Source organism: Calliopsis andreniformis, chromosome 2 (assembly GCF_051401765.1).
Source record: "Calliopsis andreniformis isolate RMS-2024a chromosome 2, iyCalAndr_principal, whole genome shotgun sequence".
Classification (NCBI taxonomy): Eukaryota; Metazoa; Arthropoda; class Insecta; order Hymenoptera; family Andrenidae; genus Calliopsis; species Calliopsis andreniformis.
Window position 1 is genome coordinate 697,858 of NC_135063.1, and position 16,138 is coordinate 713,995.

Here is a 16,138-nt window from a genome sequence, read left to right on the forward strand (position 1 = left end):
GCTTCTAATTCATCTAAAGGGTCTGAAAACCACCCCAAACTTGAGGGTGGAAGACATATTTCGTTTCATATCTCCAAAACTAGTGCGTGTAGCAAAATGAATAAATGGGGCGATTGTGTATTTTTGAACGACGAATCCACCTATGTAAGCAGTTTTTAAAAATATCAATTATTTAAAAAATATATTAAAAAATAGTATATTGTCGTTGTTTTCACTGACAACATGCTGATCGATCATTTTGCAAATTTATATGCAGATACTATGAACCAAAACACAAAACACGGCTAAAATAGAATTCTGAATTTTTACGTTATAAACAAAATAGTAACATTCCTAGTTAAACTGCATTTTGTGCGAAATTGGGCCCTGAAACGAGTGGTTTTACGAAAAATATGTACCCCTATAATGTTTTTGTCATTATATTATGATACATGTTGTTTATTGTTCACTAAATGTATAAATTATAACATTGCTAATGAATACTCGCAACGTCTTGCACTCGTTGCAAACAGTACGAGAGGTTCAGTGTGAGTGACTCTTGATCGATGAAAATGTAGCAAGTAAAGGTGATTTACAAATTATTATTCTTCAATAGTTATTATTTACTATAAACAAACAATTGCAATTGTTCCAGAAGTTATAGTTTAATCCACTAATTTTACACGAAAGTATGAATTAGGCATTCCCTCATAAGCTGTAGGTGCCTGGTTCGAATCTCGCGGTAGCTTTTAATTTTTTTTGTTTTCAATTTTTATTTTAAATAATTCTAATTTTTGTATACCTTGTCACAGATTACAATTATACCACTCATAACATTTTTATTTTTAAATAAAAAAAAATTAAAATAATTTCGTTTGTAGTCGAGTGTCGAGACGTAAAGTGTAATTTGCGAAACCGATTGTCTCTCTCGCTCATCGCGTATACGTGTATGACTTTCTTTGCTTGTGTGAGCGCACGCACACAGCTCAAAACACAAGGAGACTGCTCTTGTTGCTTGTTGCCCCCTTAAGGGGGCAGACTCCTTCGGGGCCTACTCCGAATCGATCGAAGCGCTGTTGCGAAAAAACGGGCATTAGTGAAAACATATAATTTATACATGCGACATTTGATAATGTGGCATCTAGCGTTATCCTGTTGAATTACAAATGATAATTGCGAAGGTATAATTGTCAAATCGCATCGTAGGAAAGTTCTGTCACGCTGTTGCCACATTATTTACAATTTTATGCCTCAGTAAATCTCTACTGAATACGCCTTGAGCCGATATTTTGCTTCATACGGAATATAGAAAAGGACGGTGCGAGCGAGAAAGAAAGAGTATCACGAATGAAACAATACATATGTGCCCAAAATTATGAAAGTAGTCTAAGAAACAACATTTTCGTATGAGATTCACACAAAATTTCACATTTATAATAAATGTTCATTAATCAAGACTAATTATAATATTACGTAATATAGAAATATTTTCTAATTTATTCAAATGTAATCCTTTCAATATCCCAAAATAAGAAATATACAATTTAGACCACTTTCATAATTATGGGCATATATATATATACTAATATGTGAAATCCTAAAACTTATATATATAGAATAAATAATTCATTAAATTCATGCTATTCATTCATTCATTCATTCGTACATGAATAAATTATATGTTTTCACTAATGCCCGTTTTTTCGCAACAGCGCTTCGATCGATTCGGAGTAGGCCTCGAAGGAGTCTGCCCCCTTAATTTGGGATTACGTCTCAAAAACCCACTTAACCAAACATGACCAGCTGACATAGAGGTATTACAAAACTGATGTTTCATTTCGAGTTTCTCAGTAAATTGGTAGGCTAATTCTTTAACATCCTTATAATTCGATGCAAATCCAACTTTCTCTAACTTTCTTATATGGGCAACCAATCTTTTCTCATGTTCTTTGCAAAAAACTATTGAACGACCTAGAAGAACTTTAGATTTTCCTATACTAGTATACCTTTTTAGAGTTCTTGAAGGTATATTGAACATTCTAGAAGCTTCATTAACTCCCATTTGTTTGAGTTTTACTTTCTCCATTGCCTCGTTGAGATCTTTCTCAGGCCATGATGTCCTTAATGTAGTCCTTACATATTTTCACGGAATTTCTATTAACAATTAAGAAAAAGAAAATGCGTCATGACGGATAAGCAATATGATTTTCAACGTGGAGTGTATTATTCAACAACGGTTGGAACGTTTCGTAAATTCTTGTTTACAAAACGCCTCAGCGTAAATTTGGCAATAAAGCATTGGCAAGAGGCGTGGGTAACATTGATTTAAAGAGGTTAATTTTTCTACTTTTGAAACATATACGTTAATTTATCATACAAGAAATAGTGACTTAAAAAGCTAAATTTGTTTAGTACTCACCGCAAATTGTTCAGAAGCCAAAACTAAAAAGTTTCGAATATTTTTTGATACAATTATTAAATTACGCTTGTACCTTACCAGTGCCTGTGGACGACTGAGGCAGGTTCGAATGTGTCGTTTGCAACGGCGTATCCTTACTTATATGCGCAATACAATAGTAAGGCGTTTTGTCAACCGGGGCGTATTGTATAGCTTTACCCTACACTCTTTTGCATCATAACTATTATATAATTAAAGTGATTTAAATATAAAACACACAATATAATTGCTCTTACATGTTCAACGGAACACACCACGTACTCATACCGCCATTCTTTCTTTAATATACATTTTCTATTAAGGTACATTTATTTACATTAGGATAAAGTCTTTTGTAATCTTTTATTATTTGTAAAATACATTGTTTTTCTTCCTCATTTTTGGTTAGCAGATTATTATATTCTGATACAAGATAAACATATATCGCTTTCGCACAATAAAGGATCCTTGTCTAAAAAGTCTGTAGGTATATTGTACCTTTTAAAAAACTGTTTACTTTCCATGGTAATGAAGCTATCAATATTTGTAACTAAATAATTCTTTACGTTTTGTGAAAGCATTAAAACTTTTTGTAGAGTCTTCCACATTCACATTTTGTAGAGCGTCAATCATACGCCTCTTTGTATCCAAAGGTATTGTTTCATCGAAAAACGATAATGCCACATTTTCTGGTGCAAGATACCATAAGTGGCCACAGAATTTACGCATTGCTATTCTACTAATATTTTCATCAATCGCAGAATACGAGTACAAATTTTGTAGGAATATCAGATCTTGTTGTGGTGCTTTCCTGAAAATGGGTACATTAATCCAGGCTAGAATGTATAAATTAGCTATAAAAAGATTCATATACCACTAACTCCTACTATTTCACTACTGTCCAATGGAAATTGTTGACGGAATAACTATATTGTAAGTAAATAAATTGCCTTGGCCATCCACCTAGCATGATAAAAAGCTCCAGGAATATGGAAAGTGTTTCCTCATGAAAGAGATCCACCAAGAAAAATTATCCTCAAGTCTAGAAATACTTGATAACCTTCTCGTGGCTGCTTCTGCTGTATATTGTACAAGCAGAAGTCTAATTTTGCTTGTATATCCTGGAGCTTTTCATGAACATATTTGTCTTCAACACTTGATTTAAAATTTAATTTATTAACATTCGACCAAGCTTTCTGAAATTTTTTAAAAATAGGTATTTCAGGAATCAGATGATTTAAAAAGTTTTTCTTCAAATACACTTCTTAAAATTATTAAATAAATGTGATGATAACAAGGAAAATACAATAAGTTTCATCTCATCATTTGTTCTAACAGTGCACAAGTTCCTTGTAATCGTCCTGTATTTGAAGATGTAGAGTCACGGCACAGATCTTGTATTTTGTCTGGTCACAATCTTGAAATAAGTGGTAAACTGCTGACGTTTGTCCTTGCCGCTACTGTTTGGAATCGCAGGAATCCCTAAAAGCTTTTCCATGTTGTTATATGTAATTATGACAGATAGTCTATCTATAAATTCCGTATTTATTACGAGTGGTAACATTTTCTTTGCGTAGTTTTATGATACGTTCTGCACGAAGATGATGTCGACAACGTCGTATCGAAGTACGATTAATTATATTCATCTAAATTCAGTTGCAGAGCTTTAGCAGTAGCAGTTATGATGCGAACTGCATCACGATTGCTTATTTTACATGAATTTAGGACTGCAACAAGCTTATCCGTAATAATTTGTTTCGTTCTTCTTCTTGGTCTATTTGGGCCGCTTGGACCAGGTTCATTAAAACATTCAGGTACAGAAAAGTCTAAATCGAGTCAAGTATTTTCTGTTCCACTACTTGACGAGGACTGTAGTTCTGAGACAAATAAATAAAAAGAAAATAAATAAAAACACGTCACACCTTGCTCTTCTATCATGGCCTCACATCGTCCTCTTCAAAGCTTCTTTTGTTGAAGTCCAATTTCTTGTCGCTTTTCTTTCTCTATTAAATTTTTGTCGGCTCCTAGTTAACAAATTTTTTTTGTGATATCAAAAGTGAATTAAAAAATGTTTCGTACGAAAGAAAATCAGTAGCACCAGCTTGTAGTCCTTCTAGGGGGATGCATACCTTTGGCAGAATCACACATTACTGCATACTATACACACAGAATTTGGACTAACGAATGAAAAAGTCGTTGCTATTATTACCGACAATGTATGTAACTTCGCAAAAGCGTTTAAAACATTTGACATTAAGTAAAAATTGATTAGAACCGACGATGAAAACTATGAAGATTCCGCAGAAGATTTAACAATTACTTCTAGCGAAGAAGAGGAAAAAGTAACAGTATGGGAAAATAGATTTTTCATAAAAATTGTGTAACCGCATCATATTCGGTGTTCCACACACACCATCAATCTGCGCGTGACGACGGATATGATAAACATGATCTACAGAAATGAACTGCTATCAGTTATTCATAGGGAAACAATGGAGAAATGTAACGTTCTTTGGAAGGTGGCAATGAGACCACTCTACAGAAATAATTAATAAAATTATTGGCCATACATTGCGAAGACCTGACGAAACCAGATAAAATTCTTTGTACGATAAGACATCGTTAAATTGTTAAAAACGAATGAAAAAATCACAGAACACGGAAAAGCTCTGGGAATTAAAAATGCTTTTAAAAAAAATGATTTGCAAAAAAGACATTTTTTAGAGAATTTTGTTACCGTACCTGCTATCCTTACGAAGGAAATTCAAAAATTTATCAGAAAACACGTGGATATACTGACAACCAGTGAGTGAATGTCTTCTTAATAGTTTGGAGACTCGATCATTTTAATTTTATAACGCCAGAAACTGACAAACTTACTCTTGGTGCCTTAACACATCTGCATTTCCAGAATCGCTGATTTGTGTGTGTATCGAGGATTATCAACACAACCTAGTAATAAATGTTTTGAAAAAAGTAGTATCAGAAGAAATGAAGACCAACGGCGAGTCTCCTTGCTTCTACATTTGCAATCACAACCTTCTTGATTTTTTAGCGATAATTCTATGAAGGAAGTTACTGATTATTATTCAAAAGCAGAGTTATAGGTCAGTACGTTCTGTCCTAGTTAGTAAATATTTTCTTACTATGTAGTTACTAAATATACATAATGAAATTTATACCAGGTTAATCTGTAAAACGAAATGTTTTTATGTTTTTATGTATTTTATCTGTAAAACGAAATGTTTTCAACGACACAGACACAGATTGTACAGTCCTAGAAAAATATTCTGAAATTAAAAAAATCTTTTTCAAGTACAACACTTCGTTACCATTTTCAGTGCCAGTAGAAAGATTATTTTCATATGCAACGATAACAAATCTACTCAGATGGAATAAACTGTCGGACACCATGTTCCAGAAACGAGTGATTTTAAAAGCAAATTTGCAATAATATTGCCAGGAACAATAGATCAGGTGGAAACGACTCACTTTTAATTTTGAAATTAAATTCACTTTAATTCCACAGACACATGTCATACAATGATTAATCCTGGCTCAATCACGCTCGATAGCCCACGTCTCTCCACTCTCGCTTCTCTTTACCGACATAAGTATAATCCCTAATTTACCTCGCTACTAATATGGACTCTTACAAATTTTAAAAATTTAAACAATAATTGTAGACATAAGAATAGAAAAAAAGAGGCTAATAGCATAGAGAGAATAGAAAAGAAAGAACGAAAGAAGAATGTCGTACAACTACATACCAGAAAAAGGAAAACAATATGGTACTAGATTGCTATAAATCAGGTGCTATCGATTTTATTTCATAATTTCATAACATACAGTGTTTTCTTCACATAAACTTATTTTTCAGTATGGAATGTCTAATATTCTGTGAACATTGATGAAAACTACGTGAAGGAAATACTGTATATCTATTTTTTATATACTAAAGATTAGAAGCTAAAATTATAGTTTGTTTGTTAGAAAACCCAAACAAGAAGACTCTCATACATGGAATACCTTCAGGGAAACAACAGATATGGAGAATGCAAGAAAGGAATACAACAAAATAAGAAAAGAAGAAAAGAGAAAAGGATATTTGATGATGAGGACAAAAAAGTAAGCAATGAAATGTTCTCAATAATATTTCACAATAGAGAAAGAATTAAATAATGGTACTAAAACGAATTTATTTGTCTTGACAACTGACGTAACAACAAACAGAAAGGTAAAATGTACCGTCATTCTGCCTAGGGTTTTTCAGAACATAGATTTTTCCTAGGATCGAGAACGAATGTTAATGCGATTTCTGACTCGATTAGGTCTCAAAAATAGTCATAAATTATTCCCCTTTTCTAGATCGGAGGTATCTTGACCCCTTTACTTATTCAATCCAAACAATTAAATGTTACCAGATAGTGTGATTCTAACAACAAAATTATTGTAAAACAATTTAACAATTGTAAAACAATTTATTAAAATCAGATTTTCTTTTAATTATTTCCTTTGATATTCCTACTATTTAGTACAAATCTTTTAGGAAATTTTCTTCTCTAGACACTTTAATGCCTTTAAAATATTCATAATGAATGGATGGGATGTATAAGTCCATTAAAATATCTTTATATTTTTCTTTTGTTACAGGTCTCTCATTTGCTTATGATGGGGATAATTGTACATTAGAATATATTTTTAGCCTTTCCCTACTCGGTGAAAGATCTAAAATCGAAATTCGAAATCAGTAGAATAATGATTTAATATTACATAGGCTACATCATATTCCATTTTGAACTAAATCCCAGGCATCGATGGCTAAATGTATCTAAATATTTGAGTATTTTGTTATACATTAACAATCACACAAATTGAAATCTTATATATCCATGCATATTTATTAATGTACATATATTTCAGTGCACGTGCAGCCGTGTATTAACCACCATACGGATTCAAACACAGATTACTTACACATGTACACATTCAATATCATGACTTTCAGTTAGCACTGAAATCTTAAAGCATCATAAAATGCAAGCCATAACATTATCGTGCTTTATACATGAAAGTATTTATTTATTTAACGTACGAACTGACAACGTCACATAGAGAAAAATGTCTAAATTATTCGAAATCATGGTAGAAATAATAAATAAGAATTAACAAATAAACGTTACAAATGAAAATGAGAATCAACTTTGCACGAATAAAAGTTACAAATAAATACTGAAATCATCTGCAGCTAGAATAACAAATAAAGGTAAAATGTGTTTTGTTTTATTTTGCATTTGAATAATTTTTTGCCAATCTCTGGTATGAATAGTTATGACATGAAACAAACATCTAAATTTTATGGTTTCGTGACCTTCAAAATCACCGGCACAATTAGTAATTACAATTGACAGGTAGATGTTTTGCCCTTGGAATTATAAACAAAACCACAAATCAATAATTTGTTATAAAGATATCAAGATAATCCCAATTATTCTTATTCGAAGAATGTCGAATAATTTTTTTATGTTTTATTCGTTATTTAAAATTTTTATTTAGATAAAAATTTTGCCCATCTTTGACTAAGAGCCAACGTGACTTAAGTCCTTTTTCATTATTTTTCAGGAAAGTCGAAAAACAAATTGCCACATGTTTTTATACCATCAAACTGTTTCCAGCTTATAACTAAATTGTACAGTAAATGAATTTATAGCAAATTAAACTCAATTGAAAGGCAAAGTATTAATCGTTGTACTCACTAAATCATAAGTTTCCATGTGTCAGATAAAGTAAGTTGTCAGAATTTGAAATGTCTTACGATTTTGCAGTGTTATTCTACAAATATTTCTTGTTGTAAGAAGGACAACGCAATAATTCGGACCACTACCCCTACTATCCAACGTGTCTACATATTATATTGAATTCAAAAATAAACAGTAATGTTTTACATTAAATACAAACAAACAGGAAATAAAGTTTGTTATAAATTTTTTTACTTACATTTTATAGGAATATAAATTTGGATTTTATAAGATTATTTTCCTACTGTACCTTTCCTTCTCTCCTCATATTTCTCCAGTGGTATTTGGCATTAATTAATTTTTAAAGAAAAGTCAAAACATGCATATTTTGCAAACATGCAAATTATCTTTGCAAAAAGAAGTGAGATTCAAATAAAAAAACTTCAAAGAAGTAAAGAAATTACGCTAAATATGTGAAAAACATCAAAACAAAAATATCCTAACAGTATCCCAAAAGTACTTGCATAAAAAAGATGTGAAATCAAAATGACATATGAGTACATTTGAACAGAGTTTAAAATTTTTTAAACTTTTCAAATCTAAAAAGGTTAATATGTTAAAATCATCATCGGTAAAAAAATTGCCTACGATGTGGGTCTTCATTGACTTCGACAATTTTCATATATGTATAAATCCTGACATTTTAAGCAACTTTTTCCTTTGACAAAATTGGCGGTCGGCTTTAGTTTCTCACATATTCGCAAAAAGACTTTCGTATAGAAACACTATAACGGCGGTCTAAAGCAAGCGTATTGTTACGTTCCAAACAAAAATTTTAATTTTGCTTAATTGCTCTGCAATAATGTGCCTTGATAATACATGCATGTATTGTGGGTTTATCCCCAAATCGAGTGCTATTGGAGATGAATTACTTACAAATTAGATGGAATCGAAATCCCTTTTTCCTTAGAATCGTCGTCGTAATATAAATAGCCTTACGAAGCGTCAGTCAGTCGCATAAGTTTCTTTAGGATATACATATAATAGCGCTTGCAACGGTCAGAATAGACGGAATGTGACGAAAGAGAAAATCAAGGCACTGTTAGATTGAATCTTGTTTGCGTAGTGTCTCCTGATAACGCTAGCCGTGTGGGAATATCCTCCGTCAGGAGCGCTACAAAAATTGCTAATACCATATGCAAGCCATAGAGTTCGGTTTCAAGCACGGATAGTAGGTGAGCGAGAGCATAAGGACGTGAGAAAGAGTCGAAAAGAATGAGGTAAGGAAATTAGCACATGAATTCACACACACTACTGCTTTATTTAGAAGACTTAACAGTAGAGTTCTTCGCAAAAAAACGTTGGTCCTTTTCGGAGCGGACCCACTCTGGACGTTTTCGGAAGTGCGAAGCTACGACAGTTTACGACGAAAAGTCGCAAAGTGCGTGTCTAGGATCCGCGGAATTTATATTAGAGCTGAGGTTTTTCTGTACTTTGTGTTAAAGTTAGGAAGAAGGACACGATTCCGTTGTAAAAGAAAAGAGAGAGAGAGAGAGATTTATACAAATTATTGTTTGGCGAATTGAACATTTTGTTTCGCATATCTTTGTTATTTTCAAAGAACCAAAGGAAGAGTTTAGAAGAAGCATCGTACGTAAAAAAAAAGTGACCTGGCCGTTTACAGATCGTATCGCGTATTCACTAACAAGGACAGAAAGTAAAAGAAATCTTACTACTTTAGTAAACACTTTAAAGTAAAGGGTCCTTTGGAGTAAAAAAACACATGGACAGTTGAATGTTTCCATGATTTTTCTAAAAGTGGCATCATGTTTTGTGAAAATCGGTAATTACCTCATTCTCTAGGGCATTTTGAAATGACTTGTATACGATGAAAAAAAATTCTCACTTCGAGGAAATGCTCTTAAAAGGAAACTTTTCAGCTTTCCAAAACACCCCTTGCAATTTTCCTACGATTACTCAGTCGTAAATTACACTGTTCAACACGGGTCTGATTTTGTAAGCGTGAATAAACATTTCTTATAGATTTCGACGTGCTGATTACGAATCTGCAAACCGTTTTTTCCCAGAACGTACAGTTTTTGAAAAAATCAATTTTGAAAAAAATGACAAATTTTCAACTTTGGGATTTTTTTCTGCTTTTACCGTAGTAGTTATTTAGTTGCTCTTTGCACGAAATGATTCTGTGGACTCTCCCGAATAAAATAATATAAATAGTTATTAGATTATAAACATCGAAATAGGTTGAAATAACAATTAAAGTGAAAAGAACACCCAAAACGCACCCATTTTTGCTGATATTTTTCACTTTATTTTAAAAAGTAAGGGTCTAGGAGAAAATTTGACTATACCACGCGATAGAGCAAACCTTTCTACTAAGGAAAGCATCAGGTGAATGTCCAAAATTATTTTTGTTTTCAATATAGAAATAAAATAGTTTGGTGAAACGCGCGGCGGCGACAGTGGTACTCAATGACGTCAATGCGTATAGGGACCGCTGAACGGCAGGCGGTAGGCGAAGCGTCCTCCGCGCGCGCCGTTGCCATTGAGTACCACTGTCTCCGCCGCGCGTTTCGCCAAACTATTTTATTTCTATATTGAAAACAAAAATAATTTTGGACATTCGCCTGATGCTTTCCTCAGTAGAAAGGTTTGCTCTATCGCGTGGTATAGTCAAATTTTCTCCTAGACCCTTACTTTTTAAAATAAAGTGAAAAATATCAGCAAAAGTGGGTGCGTTTTGGATGTCCTTTTCACTTTAATTGTTATTTAAACCTACTTCGATGTTTATAATCTAATAACTATTTATATTATTTTATTCGGGAGAGTCCACAGAATCATTTCGTGCAAAGAGCAACTAAATAACTACTACGGTAAAAGCAGAAAAAAATCCCAAAGTTGAAAATTTGTCATTTTTTTCAAAATTGATTTTTTCAAAAACTGTACGTTCTGGGAAAAAACGGTTTGCAGATTCGTAATCAGCACGTCGAAATCTATAAGAAATGTTTATTCACGCTTACAAAATCGAAAAAAAGTCAAAATTTGTCGAACAGTGTTATAGGTGCTCAACATTAAAAGTGTCATTTTTCATACAACAGTAAATAACGTAGTAACAAAAAATTATAGAACAAATCTAAAAAAAGGAAATTAAAGGGAAAAGTTGCCGCCTTAAAAGCATTTAAATGGATTCGTGAAGAAAAATTGCTTTCATCCCATGCATCACTTCAAAGTTGACAAAAATTTAAAAAAATTTTTTTGTTGCGCTTTATCTTGAAAAAATTGCATTATACTGCACAAAAAATTAACTGGTACATGATTTAAAAACTAGAAACTTAAAGCTAAAAAATGGCTGCTTTCAATATGTTTTATACCTATTTTTCACGGAGATACAGCTAGTTGAAGATAACCAAATTTTTCGCAAAATTTTAGTGGACCGTTAATTTTGTGCACCAGTGTATAATTATACTTTGTTTAAAAAATATAGATAATTTTAATTTTAATAACTAATTTAAATATTTTAGGAAATCGGTAAACTATGGACAACGAAACAAGAATGATATAATTATGATTATGACAAATGTTTTACAATGTTCTAATATAATATTATTTTGAATGTATCATACAACTCATATTTGTAATTTATGGTACACAATTATTAATATTAATAATTAAATATTATCCAAATTATACCGTGTTTAGTCTCGTTCTAATCAGAAAAACCTCAGAACTACGTTAATAAACATTTCGTTAAAAAAAGGTATAAAAATGTTGTCCTTGCATTAGTATTATCTCACCGATGCACGACCTCAGCTATGTTTACCTTGCTAAGTTCCTACATCGGTTCGAGTGTCAGGGCATCTCGAGGGGGGTCCTCCCTCAGTGGTAGGGATGGCTACCAGGCAGTTACGCCATAGACAGATTCAGGCAGTTATCCAACTTTTATTGCATATGATTTACATTAATATATTCTTGCATATGTAAAATAATATATAATTCTGTATTATGTATATTTTTATTCTTGTTTCTTTTTGTTTCTGCTACCATGTACCAATTATCTCCGCGGCCGAGAGCAAAGGAAACCGAATGGACAACCAGTCACGATAAAGGTTCGCACCCAAACCCGAACTACGGCTCTCGTTTGAGCAACTACTATATATCAAGGCACGAAGGATAGGTACTTAAAGGTCAAAGTGAGAAAAAATATCCTAATTCTGTCTTTTTCCTGGCATACGACACTTCGATAGTGTTACGTACCGAACATAAAAAATTTAAATTTCTTTTTTTATTTATATATAACTCGGTTGAATTGCGTCTCGATAATGCAAAGCATTGTGGGAACTTCCCTAATCGAGCGTAATCTTGGCCTTTGAGTTTACGAAATTAAATATCTCTTTTGACGGCGCGATCGACTTGTTAACATAACGCACGCATTCCTTCCTTGAAATCAACGTGGTCCTATTGCGCAGCGTACAGTCTCACCAAAGCGTAATCTCACAAATGCGTAGTATGAAATTAAGGATCATATTGTATACGCGGTGACACGTTCTGAATATAATTTTTCATTTGTCAAATATGTATAAATGAGATTCGGAATTTGACACTCTTAGTTAAGGTCATACTTTTACAATTCTTGGTTATTGAAAATTTGGCAACGCATAAGCGTTGTGGGAAACCTTGCCAAATGAATATTTAAATTTAAAATTTAAAGAACACCCGTTAGACCACTGAGGGTCAGCTTCCTCGAATCTCTGTGGACGATGTTTAAAACTCTTTCGGCTAATTGGTTATTGTAAAGCGATACACCAGATATATACAAAAGATTGTCATGAGTTGGGTGGTGCGTCGCGTGAGAAAATTTATGATGTGAAAGAGAGAATTGGAATGTTCACACATACACATTACTCAGGCTTCTTTAACCTTAGAACTTGACCAATCACGGGCTCGGTAGGGCCAAAAGCACGCTCTCATTAGCTAATGAAGCAGCGGCATAACCCTTCCATAATCGGAATGATTGATCCTGGATCCTTCCGAAGGCGTGATACCGCTTCACTTGTCGACGTACAATCGCGAGGTGCGTGTCGTAAGTCCGCGATCTTCTAAAGATAGAGTTTTCTTCTATTTCTTAAAATCACTAAGTAGGAAGAAAAGGACTTAGGAAGTTCGTGTGAATTCAAATTTTTTGTTTGTTCTTTTGTTATAATTTGGTTTATATATATAAATATATATATTATTTTCAATCTATTCCATATAAAATAGCTGATTAATTAAGAATTAAATTCATAGTGTGTGTATGTGCGAATAAGTGTCTAATTCTTTCTTCCATACAGGGTTAACCAGTATCTAAAAATTTAAAAGTGAGACGTCAAAATTATTTTTAGATTTTTTTTTTTTTTTTTTAAAGGAAAAGAAATTCTACTGGTGAGTCCTTTAAATTAATATTGTTTCCTTCTTTCGTTTTGAAATTTTAAAATTAATCATTTTAGAACGAGTGGCAATAGTTTCAGATAGTCTAAAGACTGTGGGAATTTCTCTGGTCTGAATTATTCCACTATAAACGGGAGAATGAATGTCTGTTTGCACGTACTAATTTAGATATTTCTGTTCCTATACTCTTATACGTATATATACTTTTTATATTATCTATCTACATATTTTTATATATATTCATTTTTATACACGTTCTTATTGAAACATTTTATTATTCGATCTTTAATTAGATTCATCAATAAATACAATTTACGTATTTTATATTCATTATTTTTAATTTTTTTCTTTCGGCCTTTATCCTGTTCGGATTTGGAATACAGCTGATCAAGGACCCGTATGGGACTGTAGCACCACCGATCCCTTTAACTACTCGAAATAATCTCTCAAGTTTTATTTACTTTTAAATTCAAACCCTTCTCATCCTCTCTTACGTACATTAGAAACAAGAATTTTATAAATGTTCGCGCTCGGGCGTCTCAACCCGCTCGGCGCATAACAATAGCATTCAGAAGAATTTATAGCTGATCGCTGTAAGGACCTACTCAGTTACACGACGAGAAGACCCCCGCTAAGTGGCGAAGATAGTCGCGAGCCTTTTCTAAGACTTAAAACTCGGCCGTTTTCCGAAACAGTACTGTATCTCACTTGATTCGTTATCTAAGTATTCGTGAACCGTGAAGGATCCTACATATCCTGGCTTCCACTATGGTAGAATTAATTTCAACAGATAGCTCAGGGTCACTCAGCTCCTCACGCGCCTTTCTGGTGGGTTCTCCCACCGCGGCAATTCCCCGTGCGCGCGGACGCACTTACCGCGCGTGTGGAATATCCGTGAGCTTACTCATCTGTCCCACCAGAAAGGCGCGTGAGGGGCTGAGTGACCCTGAGCCGCCTGTTGAAATTAATTCTACCATAATCGCCATTCTTCGTCGATAAGGTCGCTTCCCATTGCTGTAACGGGCTCGTTCGGTCATAAATTGTGCGTGCTCGGCGAATTTTATTCGAAAAGACGTTCCCACTAGGCGAGCATAGGTGCATGGTCGCTTTGGGTCTGCCGGGCTCGTTTGGTGATTAAGCAGATCACGGTGCAGGTCCGCTGGGCACTTCAGACCCTCCTGCTCGTAGAGTTGACACTTTCAAGTGGACGGCGAACGCGCTCGCGGCCCGAACTTACAGCAATGGGAAGCGACCTATATGTTGCGAGATATGTGAGGGGAGCCCGTGTACTAATTACTCTTTTCTTTATTTTACACCTTATTTTAATAACCAATCATTGCAATAATAGTTTTCGAGCGTAGATAGACTCGTTTGGCGAAGTGTGCCGAGAGTAAATGGACTCAATAATTCCACGTTAAGCTCACAAAAATTATACAGTGAGTGTAAAAAGTATTCGTACAATAGTCAATTTGAACAAAAACGTTGCAAAACTTTGTTTATTACAAAAATATGTTAACAAAAACATACATACATATTCTTAGAAATCTCTGGAACAAATGTCATTAACAAAAAACTAGTTATTTACATTTAATATGAAAATATTAACAAATTTCCAAAAATTAGCGGAAAATTTATGTGTAATACGCATTCGTACTGAAGCCGTATTATATTTACTGATGAGAGTAAATATAACATATTTTGATCAGACGAACAATGTACAGTGTGGCGGAAAAATAATATCGAGCATGAAAAAAGAAATTTGAAGCGGACCCTAAAGCATGAAGGAGAATCGGTCAGAATTTGGGGCTGTATAAGTGCGAGCAGAGTTAGATCCCTCCATTTTATCGATGATATCATGGATCATAAAATGTACATCAATATTCTAAAAGAGCATCTTCAGGCTAGTGCAAATAAAATGGAGTTACAGGACAATTATATATTTTTGCAAGCTAATGATCCGAAGCATAATGCTTATAATACACGCCACTGGATCCTATATAATGTGCGGCAGCAGTTAAAAATCCCTCCATGATTTCCAGACGTAAATGTGATAGAGCACTTATGGAGTCAGCTTGAACAAACAATTCAAGATCATCACATTTCTTTGAAACAAGATTTAAAAAATGCACTTTTAGAGGAATAGAACAAAAATTCCAGTACTATAACCAAAAATTCAGTAAATTCGATGCCGCAAAAACTTAAAGCAATTATACAATCTAAAGGGAATCCCACTAGATACTAAAATAGCAAATAGATTGATTCTTGTTACATTTATATGCTAAAATTTATAGTTTTTATTGCAAAGTTAGAGGTATATGAATACGTGTATATTTTACGCCAATTTCTGGAAATTTGTTAATATTTTCATAATAAATATAAATAAATAATTTTTACTAATGATATTTGTTCTAGAGATTTCTAAATATATGTATGTATGTTTTTGTTAACATATATTATTTTTGTACTAAACAAAGTTCTGTAAAGTTTTTGTTCAAGTTGATTACTGTACGAATATTTTTTACACTCACTGTAGCTTTCATTC

General features: G+C 33.2%; 1 protein-coding gene, 1 long non-coding RNA gene and 1 pseudogene across 3 annotated transcripts in view; 1 reads left to right on the forward strand and 2 right to left on the reverse strand.

Moving 5' to 3' along the window:
* Positions 1–16,138, reverse strand: part of Vha100-2 (V-type ATPase subunit a family protein Vha100-2) — a 170,050-nt gene that overhangs the window by 120,450 nt on the left and 33,462 nt on the right. The window contains exons 1-2 of one of the 2 annotated variants that reach the window (XM_076392789.1): positions 2,399–2,501; positions 1,986–2,133 (exon numbers count right to left, since the gene is read on the reverse strand). The exons of the other annotated variant lie outside the window; for it this stretch is intronic. The gene's annotated coding sequence lies outside the window, so the exon portion shown is untranslated. Of the gene's footprint in view, positions 1–1,985; positions 2,134–2,398; positions 2,502–16,138 lie in introns of those variants that run through there. 2 annotated transcript variants of the gene reach the window in all.
* On the reverse strand, positions 2,718–4,354 carry LOC143187673 (uncharacterized; annotated as a pseudogene).
* On the forward strand, positions 5,713–8,359 carry LOC143188492 (uncharacterized). Its single transcript, XR_013003532.1, has 6 exons — positions 5,713–6,030; positions 6,103–6,229; positions 6,410–6,544; positions 7,070–7,682; positions 8,039–8,147; positions 8,242–8,359. It is a non-coding gene; the product is annotated as an uncharacterized LOC143188492 (long non-coding RNA).